Source organism: Diabrotica virgifera, chromosome 1, assembly GCF_917563875.1.
Source record: "Diabrotica virgifera virgifera chromosome 1, PGI_DIABVI_V3a".
Classification (NCBI taxonomy): domain Eukaryota; kingdom Metazoa; phylum Arthropoda; class Insecta; order Coleoptera; family Chrysomelidae; genus Diabrotica; species Diabrotica virgifera.
The window spans coordinates 91,325,880-91,339,304 of record NC_065443.1 but is presented as its reverse complement, the minus strand read 5'-3'; the positions used below and the strand labels follow the sequence as shown (position 1 = coordinate 91,339,304).

General features: G+C 33.3%; 1 long non-coding RNA gene across 1 annotated transcript; it reads left to right on the top strand.

Annotated features, from left to right (window-relative positions):
- The first annotated feature begins 7,959 nt into the window (after positions 1 to 7,959).
- Positions 7,960 to 10,958, top strand: LOC126879405 (uncharacterized). The gene is made up of 3 exons (XR_007696053.1): positions 7,960 to 8,460; positions 8,519 to 8,713; positions 10,269 to 10,958. It is a non-coding gene; the product is annotated as an uncharacterized LOC126879405 (long non-coding RNA).
- The last annotated feature ends 2,467 nt before the right edge of the window (positions 10,959 to 13,425 follow it).

The following is a 13,425-nucleotide window of genomic DNA, read 5'->3' as shown; positions in this document are numbered from 1 at the left end:
CTTATTTGGAGTGGCCTGTTTGCTCACCCGAGCTTAACCTCATAGAGAATTTGTGGGATATGCTTAAAAGAAAAATTAAAGCTCGCCAGGATAATCCACAAAACACCTCACGGATAGCACAAGCTGCTCTTGAAGGATGAAGCAACCTACCACAACAAAATGTAGATAATTTGATTAGGAGCGTGCTCACGCAAACTGAAGCTTGCATAAGGACTAGAGGTGATAACACTGACTACAAAAAAAAATAAAAAAAAAATAAAAACAATTTAAATATTATTCGTTTTGCATTGAAATTTTTATGCTATTGGCTTTAAAACAACTATTTTTTTTATTTAATTGTTATGTATTTGTTATTAAATTGCTTTAACATAAATATTGTTTGACTTCGTGTGTTTGTTTTTTTAAATTCGCACGAAATAATAAGAAATATCAGGTGATTCCATATAAGTTTGCGTGTGTGTATTTCTCTCAATATTAACACCAAACTCTAGTTGTTATTTAAAACCTAAATAATGTATCCTCGATAGGTTATTGACTTTTTTGCGACAATTTTATAATAAAGTTAAAGGAATCTTTCAATTCAAAGGACTTTTCTTTAGAAAAAGCTTTCTTGACCTTAAAGTGAGGATTTCGGAATTTAAGTTGCTAAAATTTACTATAAAGGGAACATTACATAGTGTTGAGACATTTAACATTCTTGTATCTAACGCTTAAGGTTAACGGCTAATAATAATCTATTATTATGTATGTGGTTGGATAAGACTGCAGCTTACAAAGTATTCGAATTGAGTTTATTATTGAATGTATAGAAACTTTTTCGAATACTTTGTAAGGGTTAAGATTTTTTTAGTTTTTGCATAATAACGGTGCGTGATATGAAAAAAAGGCAAGAAAATTTTTTTCTCACAAATTGAATGAGGAATTTAAAAAGGGCTTTTAATTTAATCATCACTAATCTTTGTGGTGTACTATTTTTTTTTCTTTAACAACTCAGACCCTTGCCCGTATGTATGCATGCCAATGATAAATATAAAATTCTTGGCTACCTCTTAAAACTCACCAAATATCATTACAATGTTGCGAGTAGTCTCGGAAAAATCGTAAAAAATGTGTAAATTTTTTTGTCTTCAACGCCCTGTATCTTAAAAATGGATGAAGGTATGAAAATTTTTTACAAAGCAAACCTCAATTATTTTTCAGTTTTTTACCTATCCCACAGACGGTGTTACCTTTTTTTGAAACACCCTGTTGTATTTTGTCCCTTGCATATACATATGTAGTCGGCTTTTGAGTCGTCTGGTTATTATACGTTGCCCTTCTTTTTTGATGCAAAGACTTTGAGTTACTGGGAAATATATTTATGTCTATTTTTTGTGATGTCACTGGCTTCTAAAAGGCGGCAATTTAGAAATGCTTTCAAATGGAACCCGAATGTCTGATTTTTATATTCATCGGATGGGAGGAACTTTACTTTACAGATACTTTCAGAAAGGGTCTGGAATTGAAGAGCTTAAAATAACTAGAAATTTTTTTATCTATATATACTTTAGGCCGAAACTACTTTATTTCTGCGACATTATTTTTTTTTTTTATTTTATTTGTGAAATCAAGAACTGTATGTTATAATGTTTAATCTTTAATTTTTATCTAACAATATAACACTGAAACATTTTTTTTTAAATACTTTCCTAAAATGTATTATGGTAGGGGAGCCCAAGCGGGGATTTTTGCAGTTAATCGAGCGCGTCAGATTATCATATGAGGAGAAACCTAGTGCCCTGCAGATGTACCTCTACCATAATATATTGGCTCTTAACACAGGGAAGTTCGTTAAGGGGGGCCCGAAAAAAAATCTATCTTTAAACTCTATCAAAACTGTCAGATTAAGATAATAGATCAAACAAGTTAGTAAAAAATAGGCCGTTTTTCGACAAAATTGAAAAGACGAGGTTTGACAGTTGAAATGTGTAGTATGAGATATTATAAAAAGACTACCATCTTGGGATTCATCAATTTTTTAGTGGAACAATTTTTAAATAAACAATCAAAATGCCAAACTTAGTTTTGTGCTCATAACTTAAAAACTTGTTTATTTAGAGATTTGTCGTCCACAGGTAACTTTTTCAAAAAAAAAAAGATACATCGAATGAGATAAAATGAAAATCGGTTAATAAACAAAAAAGTTATTGCAAAACGGACGACAAATTCTCTGTTTTTGAATAATGTTAATAACAATTTTATTGTTTATCAAAATATGTTTAAATATACCTAAACTTGAGGGCATTATGGTGTTTGAATGGTGTGCAAAAAATGGTCCAGATCTGTTAAATAGTTCTTGCAAAATTGAATTTGTTTATAATTTTTTTTAAATGTGCTAATTTCTGAGGCTGGTCCCGTTAATATGGCTGAATGTATCTCAATAATCCGGGGCTCAAACAGCTAAACAGCTAAATTTCAAATTTTGTCACTCAACTTTTGCGATTAAACTTTGCAATTCAAGAATCTGCACCTTTTACTTCAAACAATTTATAACTTTTTTTATAGTAAGACAGAAAGATTGAAGCAGGTCCAATTGTCTTCAGAAAGGTGAGAAATATATACTATAAAAATTTCAGAAAAAAAATATTACAACGGAACAGAGTTTACAAACGTGATACAAATAACGTATACAAATATTACAAACGCAAAAAAACGTGATTTTTTATTCTTAGGGCAAAATTGCGATTTGACAATGTTCCCCCACGTAATATTCAAAACAACCCCAATTTTCGTTTTCAGCACATACCATTTTTCCTATTGAATATTTTAAATTAAATTTTTTTGGAAAACTTCTTCATTAATTATATTTTATTTCTGTGTTGGTTAAAATTATAAACTAAAAAGTTTGTCACTCAACATTTTTAAGTAAACATGAAACTAACGAAATCTGACGACAACGTGTTTAAAAATTAACAACTTCTTTTTTAATGCATTTAATCATTTTGGACAAATCTCACTGTTATCTAAATGCTTCAACGATAACAGTAAAATTTTCAAAAGGAAATATGTACAGAGACATATTTTTGCATAAAATTTGATTTTTGAACATGCTTCACTAATTCTAGAAAAAAATTAACTCCATATTCGGATTCAGAGACCTCGAAAACATAAGGAATGATAAAAATGTGTCATTCACCTTAAAGTTGATTTTTGTGGTCGGTATAACGTAATTTTAGGGGTTGCTGCCGGTCGCCAACCGCGCCCACGATTCAGTCAATCGACTACGCCCGCTATTTTTTACTTTAGTCGGAACGCAAAATACTCTTTGTTTATAACACTCCTGTTTAAACAATTTTTAACATTTTTTCTCGCTAAAAACTTTGTTAAAAACTTTGACTTTTCTTATAAAGATTGGTTAATTTCATCTCTTTTAGTGTTGTTAATTAACGTAACAGAGATTTTTTCAAAAGAAGGGGCCATCTCAGCCCCCAAGGGTCGTAGGACCTAAAAATTTTTTTTGGAAGTTGTGTATTTTAACCAGCTTTCCGTATTTTTTATTGCCATTTAATTTGATTTAATTTCTACGGAATTATTGTAATTGTTTATAAGCTTAAAAACTGCTATTCATTAACAAATTTTTTGTGTACGTACATGTAATTATTTTACTTTTTTTTCATAGGCTATTAGTATACATCTTAATGAAGGAAATGAGCCCCGGATTATTGAGATCCATTCAGCCAAATTAATTGGACCAGCCTCAGAAATTAGCTCGTTTCTAACGAATTTTTATAAACAAATTCAATTTTGCAAAAACTATTTAACAGATTTGGACCATTTTTTGCTCACCAATCAAACACCATAATGCTCTCAAGTTTAGGTATATTTAAACATATTTTAATAAACAATAAAATTGTTATTAACAATATTCAAAAACAGAGAATTTGTCATCCGTTTTGCAATAAATTTTTTGTTTATTAATCGATCTCATTTAGCGTATCTCATTCGATGTATCTTTTTTTTCTGAAAAAGCTACCTGTGGACGTCAAATCTCTAAATGAACAAGTTTTTAAGTTATGAGCAAAGAACTAAGTTTGACGTTTTGATTGTTTATTTAAAAATTGTTCCACTAAAAAATTGATGAATCCCAAGATGGTAGTCTTTTTGTAATATCTCCTACTATACATTTCAACTGTCAAACCCCGTCTTTTATGTTATGTCAAGTAAAAACCTAACTTGATTGGCCTATAAGGTAAGTTAAGTACTTGCAAAAGAGTGTATATTTCAAAAATCTGAAGATTTGAGCGGGGCTTAAGGAAATTGGTGAGTCAAAAAGTTTCAAATAAAAAGCAAATATTTCGCGAAATGAACGTCAGATCGAAAAACTAAAAAATATATCTTCAATATTTTTTAAAAATCTATCGAATGGTACTAAACATGACCTCCCACAAAGAAAGGTGGGGGGTAAATTTAAAATTTTAAATACAAACCCCGCGATATTTCGCAAAATGAACATCAGATCGAAAAACTTCAAAATACACTTTCAAAATGTTTTTGAAAAATCTATCGAATGGTACCAAACACGACACCCCACGGAGGTGGGGGTGAGGTACTTTAAAATCTTAAATGGGACCCCCAAATTTTTATTGCAGATTTGGATTCTTTACGTATCCAAAAATAAGCAACTTTTATTCGAGATATTTTTTCGAATTATGGATAGATGGCGCTATAATCGGAAAAAAGGATTGTTGGAAATGGAAAATTTAACTAAAAAGTGGAAAGTCCCCACTAAAATGGAAAATTTTACTTAACTTTTTTTTTATTTAGGACCTAATAATCACAACCCAATACATTTAGCATACTTTGCTCCCCTACCATTAGAAATTAATGTCACTATAGTCTTTCGGCAGAGCGCCTTTCTCAAGTGATTTACTTTACTGTGTGTCTACAGAAGTCTCTAACTGAAAAGGTTGAGGAGTGGGGAGCTGTTTGTCTCAAGTTGGTCATTCAGAATTATATCTGTACTTTTCAATTTATTAATTTCCATAGATTCTAATAAAGATAGCTTAAGGTCATTATTTTGAGTATGAAGAATTTTAAACTGTTCATTAAAAGAATAATTATGATCCAGAAGGTGAAGTGCGCATGTAGAATCTGGTTTTCTATTGTTAAAAGACCTTTTGTGTTCTACTGTCCGTTTGTCAAAGATTCTGCCAGTTTGATCGATGTAAGTTTTTGGACAATCACCATGTCAGTTTGTAAACGTCACTCTGTAATTGCTTTCAGTAACTGTAATCCATCAATTCTTTAATTTTTACGTTAACAGAACTTACAAATTGTATAATTAAACTTTAGCTAACTCCGCGTGTGGTAAAATTATATAATAATTTTCGTCAAAGAAATGTATCTAATCAAAGTGTATAGTGTATACATATGATAGGAAGTAACAGAGAAAATTGTTTATTAAAGTTTAAATTGTTGTGATATTCTTATTATTTCAAACCAACTTATTTTATATTAAAACGACAATTCTTGTTAGGGAACCAGATTTATATTTATTTCGTTCATTATTTAATAATAATTATTAAAATACGTTTATAAGGATTATTCATTAATTAATTAGCATTAAGTATTAACTAATTCCCCTTTTTTCTATTCGACAGTTCGAATATAAGCCTCTCCTGTTTCCTTTAATGATTCTCTGTTCCATACCAAACGAATCCATGTTGGTTGTGCAACACTTTTAATGTCATAGAATCAATGCATTTATGTAGACACTGCAAATATCAAACAAGATAAACCTATGGATGAGAAAATGGAAAATAATAAACAATAATATGATAGCCATTTTCTGGATTTCAATTTTTTTTAAATCAGGAAAGGAAACTTTGAAATCATCCAAGCTAATTCATGTATTTTCCAAAAAAATACACTCACCGGCACAAAATTCCGCCAACCAAAATTGTTGATTAAGTTTGACAATTTATAATTATTTTATTATTTGTACTCCGATTTTCAAGAATCTTGAACCAGTTTGTAGGTATATGTATCTATATTGTTTGTTATTCCGGTAACAAAAAAAATTTTGCTTGCATGGCATTATACAGGAGTGAATGGAAGCGTTGTATTTTCTCCTAACTTTAAAAAATGCTATGGAAAAATGAAAGAGCTGGTTTTATTTAATAGTCCTGTCATATTATCCCGGGGGCATCACTAAAATTTGGATTTTTGAATTATCTGCATATCTCTTTTCTTGTAAGGGCTGCACCCTTTTTTGTAAATAAAAGCACTGGTTGACTCATAAACACACATATCTTAAATAGAGGTTGGATTGATAAGATCAGAATGGCCTGCATGCAGCCCAGATCTCAATCCTATTGATAATTTGTGGGAGTTAGGAAGCGGAACTCCTATAACAAGGAACAAAAGAACAATTAACCCAAACACTATTGCTTCATATCTGGTATCAACATCTAGAGCACCGAAAGACAAGCCACATACAACCAAGGTAAAACGAGAGCTCAAAACTTTAAAATTTCAATCTACAGACACCGAATACTCTCGCCCTTTCACTTCCGAAGAAGTCATTATTGCTCTCAAGGATGTAAAGCCAGGTAAAGCCCCAGGTTTTGACAATATTCATCCCGAATTCTTAATTAACTGCGGCAAATATGCGAGAGAATGGATAGCCCACTTTTTCACGGACATTATGAAGACCGGTATCATACCACAGGAACTCAAACGCTCGAAGGTCACCGCCATATTAAAACCAGGGAAACCAAATGATAACAACCCTAAGAATTACAGACCAATAGCCCTACTATCGGTTACGTTTAAGCTTCTAGAGCGCCTTATCTACAATAGAATTAGCACAAAGCTGCTTGAAACAATACCGGTTGATCAGGCAGGTTTCCGACCCAAAAGAAGCTGCGCAGATCAGGTTCTTTCACTTACCACATTTATCGAGACAGGGTTCCAGCAAAAACTTAAAACTGCAGCCGCATTCATAGACCTAACAGCGACCTACGATACAGTCTGGAGGGAAGGCACGATATACAAGCTCCTCCGTACAATCCCCTGTAAATCCACCGCTCGAATAATCAACAGCATGCTAGCCGACAGAACGATTCAAGTGGTCATGGGATCTGACATCAGCACCCCAAGGAAACTGAAGAATGGACTGCCTCAGGGATCTGTCTTGGCTCCTCTTCTCTTTAGCCTATACATCTCAGATCAAGAAAGTTTGGTTACGCCGATGACTGGGTCCTTGCAACAAGGTGTAAGTCATTTGAAGAAACAGAAGAAATCCTCACGGCGGACTTACACATAGTGGGAAAATATTTCCGTAAATGGAGGCTCCAACCAAACGCTACGAAAACAGAGGTTTCCAGTTTCCACCTAAATAACAAGCTTGCAGGAAGAATACTCAATATTCAGTTCGAAAACACCACACTCGCCTACAATAAAACACCAAAGTACCTTGGGGTGACTCTTGACAGAACCCTATCATTCAAGAAACATCTGACAAAAACAGCGGAAAAACTTAACTCCAGAAACAACATCATCCAGAAGCTGTGCGGCACAACGTGGGGAGCATCGGCTTCCACCTTGCGATCATCTGCCTTGGGCCTAGTCTTCTCAACTGCGGAATACTGCTCTTCAGCATGGCTTAACAGCCCACATATACACAAAGTAGATGTCCAATTGAATAATAGAATGATTGCTGGAGTTATCAAATCCACCCCTACGCAATGGCTCCCAGTACTGAGCCACATTCCACCACCCAAACGACGACGCATACACGCACTCACTAGTGAGCACAGAAAGATAGTAGGTAACGAGAACCTGCCAATCCATCAAGATATAGATGCCGCCAACGGTATTTGACTTACCACGCAACACATGGTCTATGCTGAACCGAATCAGAACCCAACACGGCAGATGTGGTTACATGATGCACAAATGGGGTAAACGACTAACAAGAATCTACAGGTCGAGCAAGTCTCGTAAATTTCACGATTGCGAGCCACGCTTCACGCAACCGTGTTTGCGTACTTGTGTTTCGAGTTGCGTGGTCGTGCGGAGTTATATTTACCAAATTTAAATCCGTTCCAACATGCTGTCAAAATTAAATCAATATGTCAATATGGCTACTGGGTGTAAAAGATAAATCTTATTATATCTGTTCTTAATGAGTTTTAGATAATTTTAGTTGTATTTCTTTGTAATTTTGTGTTGTACAAAGATTAATTTAACATTTTCTCTGGAAGTATTAATTTAGAAAGATAATATGCTTCATTGGTGTTGTGTTTTGAAGTGTGAAATGCAAAGTAATTGTGATAGAAGTCAAGATAAAGTTCACTTTTAAACTGAACTAAATAAGGTATCTGAGAGACAACAATGGTTAAATGCAATACAATGTACAGGTTTTACTAGCGAAATGAAAATTTTCCTGTCCTGTCTGCTGTAATCATTTTATATCTGGTAAGTTACAATTACAACAGTAACGATTTTTGAAGATGTTAACATTTTAATCTTATAGGAAAACCAGCCGACTTAATCGATAATAACAATCTCCAGATTGGGTTCCTTCAATAAATATGGGCTATAAACACAATGAAATAAGTTCCCCAAAATCTAAAATGGAGTGGTATCAAAGGAGAATTAAAGGAAAAAATATTCATTTTTAAATTATTTATAAGGCACTGGACTGTCTTAAATTCTACAATAATACTAGGTGGGTAAATGATTTTAGACATTTTTCATTAAGAGTAGATTAAGATTAAGTAGATTTTCATTCAGTAGATTTAAGACTTGTTTACACAGGTAGAGTAATGATGCAAGTACTTGATAGAGTAGAGTAACTCTACCTGTAAAAATGCTCAGCACAGTAGAATAGCTGGTAGAGTGTATAGTTGGAGTTAATACGGCGAATACCAGTGTTTATGGAATTTAGGTAGTGTATACTACAGAAATAAAAGTTTGCAGCAAGCTGCGGAGGATGAAATCGTCGAAAGAATGGCAAAGGGGGCTTTGGAGTAAACGAGCTTAAGCAAAAAATTAAGAATTTAAGGTGCACTTATAATCAAGAGTGTTTAAAAATACAAAAATCGGTTTCACTATACTAGCATCAGTACTATACTTGTACTCTCCTCATGTGAATGGTATCAAGCCATTTTTGGTAGAGTACTACCGCTACTCTACTCTCCTCAAAACTCTACCCATGTAAACAAGTCTTTAGAAACAGTGGAAAATGAGGTAGCTAGCAGAGTAGTAGTAGAGTAAAATATACTGGTTTAGCAAATTACAATGTTTTAAGGTAATACAGTAGCGATAAACAGGTAGCCAAAACGTGTTCCAAGATTGTCACTGTAATTTTGAATATTTTTTCGAGGCATTTGGCACACGTATTCGTAAAATAATAAAGAATGGCGGTACAGAGCCCAATTTGAAAAATATATTAATATGTGGAAATTACTCTGTAATTATACAATATTTAAAAAACGAGCCTGTACCGCCATTAAGAAGAACAAAAAAATACACTTTCTTCAAATAAACTTTTTTATCCGATGCCTAGATTTTGTGTAATTTTGGAACTACTAATGAAATAAAAAATTTTAGTAGTTCCAAAATAACACAAAATCGGATAAAAAAGTTGTATTTGAAGAAAGTGTATTTTTTTGTTCTTCTTAATGGCGGTACAAGCTCGTTTTTTATATTGTATTTAATTACAGAGTAATTTCCACATAATAATATATTTTTCAAATTGGGCTCTGTACCGCCATTCTTTATTATATTACGAATATGTGTGCCAAATATCTTGAAAAATATTCAAAATTACAGCCGCAATCTTGGAACACATTTTCGCTACCTGTTGATCGATACTGTTTCCTCTTAAGTTAGTTTTAATAGTTATTTATGATATAAGTATTAAAAGTACAATTTTAAGACGCGCATGTGAAAGTTAACTTGAAAAAATAATTTTATTAATGTTTTGACTTCCACATCAGATGTCATTGTCAAAATACAAAATATTTATTATTATTAGGTTTGTTCTAGCAAACAGTCAAACTAGTCAAAAACCATCAGCAAACAGTTGGTCAGTAAAAGAACATAATACAGTCACCAGTGCGATCCCCTCTACTCGCGCTGGTCCACTATTCGCTGATGGTTTCAAACTGATGCTAGAACAAACCTATTATTATTATGCATATCATTATCTGTAAATAATATTTCTTCTGATTGTTAATTGTAAAGGATAGAAAAATTACCATTTATTTCATTTTTTTTAGAATCAGCTGAGAGAAGTGGTCTACAAAAAACCAGGAAGGAAACGGAATATGTGGCTACGAAAGGCAAAAGAAAGGTTTACAAAGCAAATGTGACACATTTTTTTGAAATATTTAGGAATATCAGTAAATTGCATTAAAAAAATGTATGAAAAGATTTTGTTCAATAAAAATGTTTATATTTATCACGGATGTATTATTTGGTATGGCCACATATCGTCAGTGATGTAATAATACATCCTATCTGTTTTTTCATGAGTTTTGTAAGAGAGACTAAAAACTTGTCTTAGGGTCACCTCCTGTTTTCATATGATATTTTTTGACTTGTTTTGTAGTAAATTAAACTATCTATGAACTACAAAACAAGTCAAAACTTACATATGAACACAGGAGGTGACCTTAAAACATGTTTTTCCATCTCTCATACAAAACTCATGAAAAAACAGATAGGAGGTATTGTCACATCAGCAAGGATGTACAGTGATAAGTGCCCTAATAACCGGCAAAATATGGGCAACATATTTAGTTGTGAGATAAAAAGAAATGAAACTAGTCGAGCTGGGAAATTTAGCGAAATTAACCTTTAAATTTACGTTATATTGATCCCACCTTTACACATATCGGAGGAGTATGTCAACTAAAACTGTCACTGTGACAGTGGTAGTTTCCAAACTCGTCTGATACGTCTGAAGGTGGTACACAATCAATACAATCTAAATGTATAAGTTAATATCGCTAAATTTCCCAGCTCAACTAGTTTCATGTCTTTTTATCTCACTACTTAATACATCTTTTGTGCTATTTTGCCGGTTATTAGAGCGCTCATCACTGTATTTCTGGTATATCCAGGGAATGTCTACAAAATATATTTTGAATGTCCAGAGAACATTCGTGGACATTCATGGAATGTTCCAATAAGACATTCAGGTAATGTTTAAAATGCTGACACAGGATTTTCCTGGGATGTTCAGGGAACATGTTTTCGGGGATATTCCAGGAATTTTTCAATGTCTGTGTACCTTCTATGGACCTATATGGAATATTTTGGTGTTATTACCGCCGCACTCCACTTGCGATTTGTAATCAGGAAGATTGAACACATTGTTTCAAATACAAGTCAATCCATTTGTGACTAAATAATCATGGATTGACTTCTATTTGAAAGAATGTGTTCAATCTTCACAACTACAAATCGCAAGTGGAGTCCGGCGCTTAGGGCTACTTCCTCTTCGGTATTATGTATTATACTACAGAAATCAGGAACTTTCCTTCTAAATATATGTATGCATCTTGGCCATCAAACATATTCTTCCAAACATCTTTTTAAGGGGTTACATAGGTCTTGTGGGTAAAAAAAGTGACTTTTTAAAAAAATTATATCTCGAAAACTAAAATTTATTTTTATTTATAATTGGAACATGTAAAAGTATAGTACTTAAGGTAGTCTCAAAAAAAGTTTCAGCCAAAAATATTCATTTTTGTAGAGTTTAAGTTTTTTTGCGTTGGCAGCATAACTAGTCTCATCTGAAATCAAAAAGTTTCTTGTAGTTTATACCTCTGGCTAGAATATGAACGAAGGAATTAAAAAAAATGAAATTTGAAGATTTTACATAAGTTTAAACACATTTTTGACCCCAATTTTTCTCATTTTTAAAGTAGTTTTTTTTATAAAACAAAAATGACCTCATCTAATAAAAAATCCTTTGTTCATTCACTAGCCAGAGGTATAAACTACAAGAAACTTTGATTTCAGATGAGACTGGACTTGTTATGCTGCTCACTGCAAAAAAGGGCTGTTGTCGAAAAATTGCAGTCAACTCTACAAAAATGAATATTTTTGGCTGACATTTTTTTGAGAGTACTATACTTTTACATGTTTCAATTATAAATAAAAATAATTTTTAGTTTCCAAGATATAATTTTTTTAAAAAGTCACTTTTTTACCTGCAAGACAACAACTTAACAAATTGTTGATTTCAAATTGTAACAATTGTTTTGCAAAGTATGCTGCCCTCTTGTATTTTCTGTGTTATCTTCATCATACAATTACTTCATCTAAAAACTTTCTGCGATATATTCGCAACAACAAAAACAAACAAAACAAAAAAAAATAAAACAAAAGTTTAACCACCTTCACACCACAGAATCAAGCAATCAAGTTACACAAATTTTCAAACACCTCACCTGACACAGCGTTTCAAGTACGATTGCGCGAATTGGTAAATATAACTCCGCACGACCACGCAACTCGAAACACAAGTACGCAAACACGGTTGCGTGAAACGTGGCTCGCAATCGTGAAATTTACAAGTCTTGCTCGACCTGTAGATTCTTGTAAACGACTATCCCACTCTGTGACTGTGGACAACCACAAACCATCTATCACATCACAGAACAGTGTTCCACAAGATTATATCATGGCAGGTCAGAGGATTTCCTGATGGCGACTCCAGAGTCGATAGACTATGTAAATAAGTTAGATGTGCGTTTGTGAACCTATGTATTGTCTTATACAAAATATATGTAAAGGTGTCAGGTGCCATACGCTAAATAAAAAAAAAATAAATAAATTTATGGGATGAATTAAAAATAGCTATTTGCCGTCATCCTAGGCCTCCAGAAAATTTGGTACAGTTATGGCCCTGGTAGAGAAATATCGGGCTATTCCCCAGACAAGGATAACACCTCTTTGTTCGATGCCAAACAGATTGCGAGCAGAGAATTGTTTTGTTTTGTTGTTAATTTTGTTCTATTTTGTTAATTTTAGTGCGTTTGATATCCGCCAACATGCCAACATGTTACATGCGTTATCCGCCAACAGAACGGAAAGGTGGTGCAAGCTGGTCACGAGTCTGGACATGAAACAAAACAGCAGACGTGCCTGGAAGCTGATTCGGAATCTTGGCAACGATCCCGCTGCTCCGGCAGTCAACATGACAGAAGTCACACCCGATCAGATAGCCCATCATCTTCTAATGAACGGTAAGACGACATCAAGAAAGAACAAGGTGAGAGCTCAACGGAATATCGACGAAGAAAGAGATGTTCTAGGTACCTCTTTTTGTCTAGAGGAGATGAGAGGCGCGATCCATCAAATGAAAGATAATAAAGCGGCTGGTCTGGACGATATACGAACAGAGCAAATAAAGAACTTTGGACT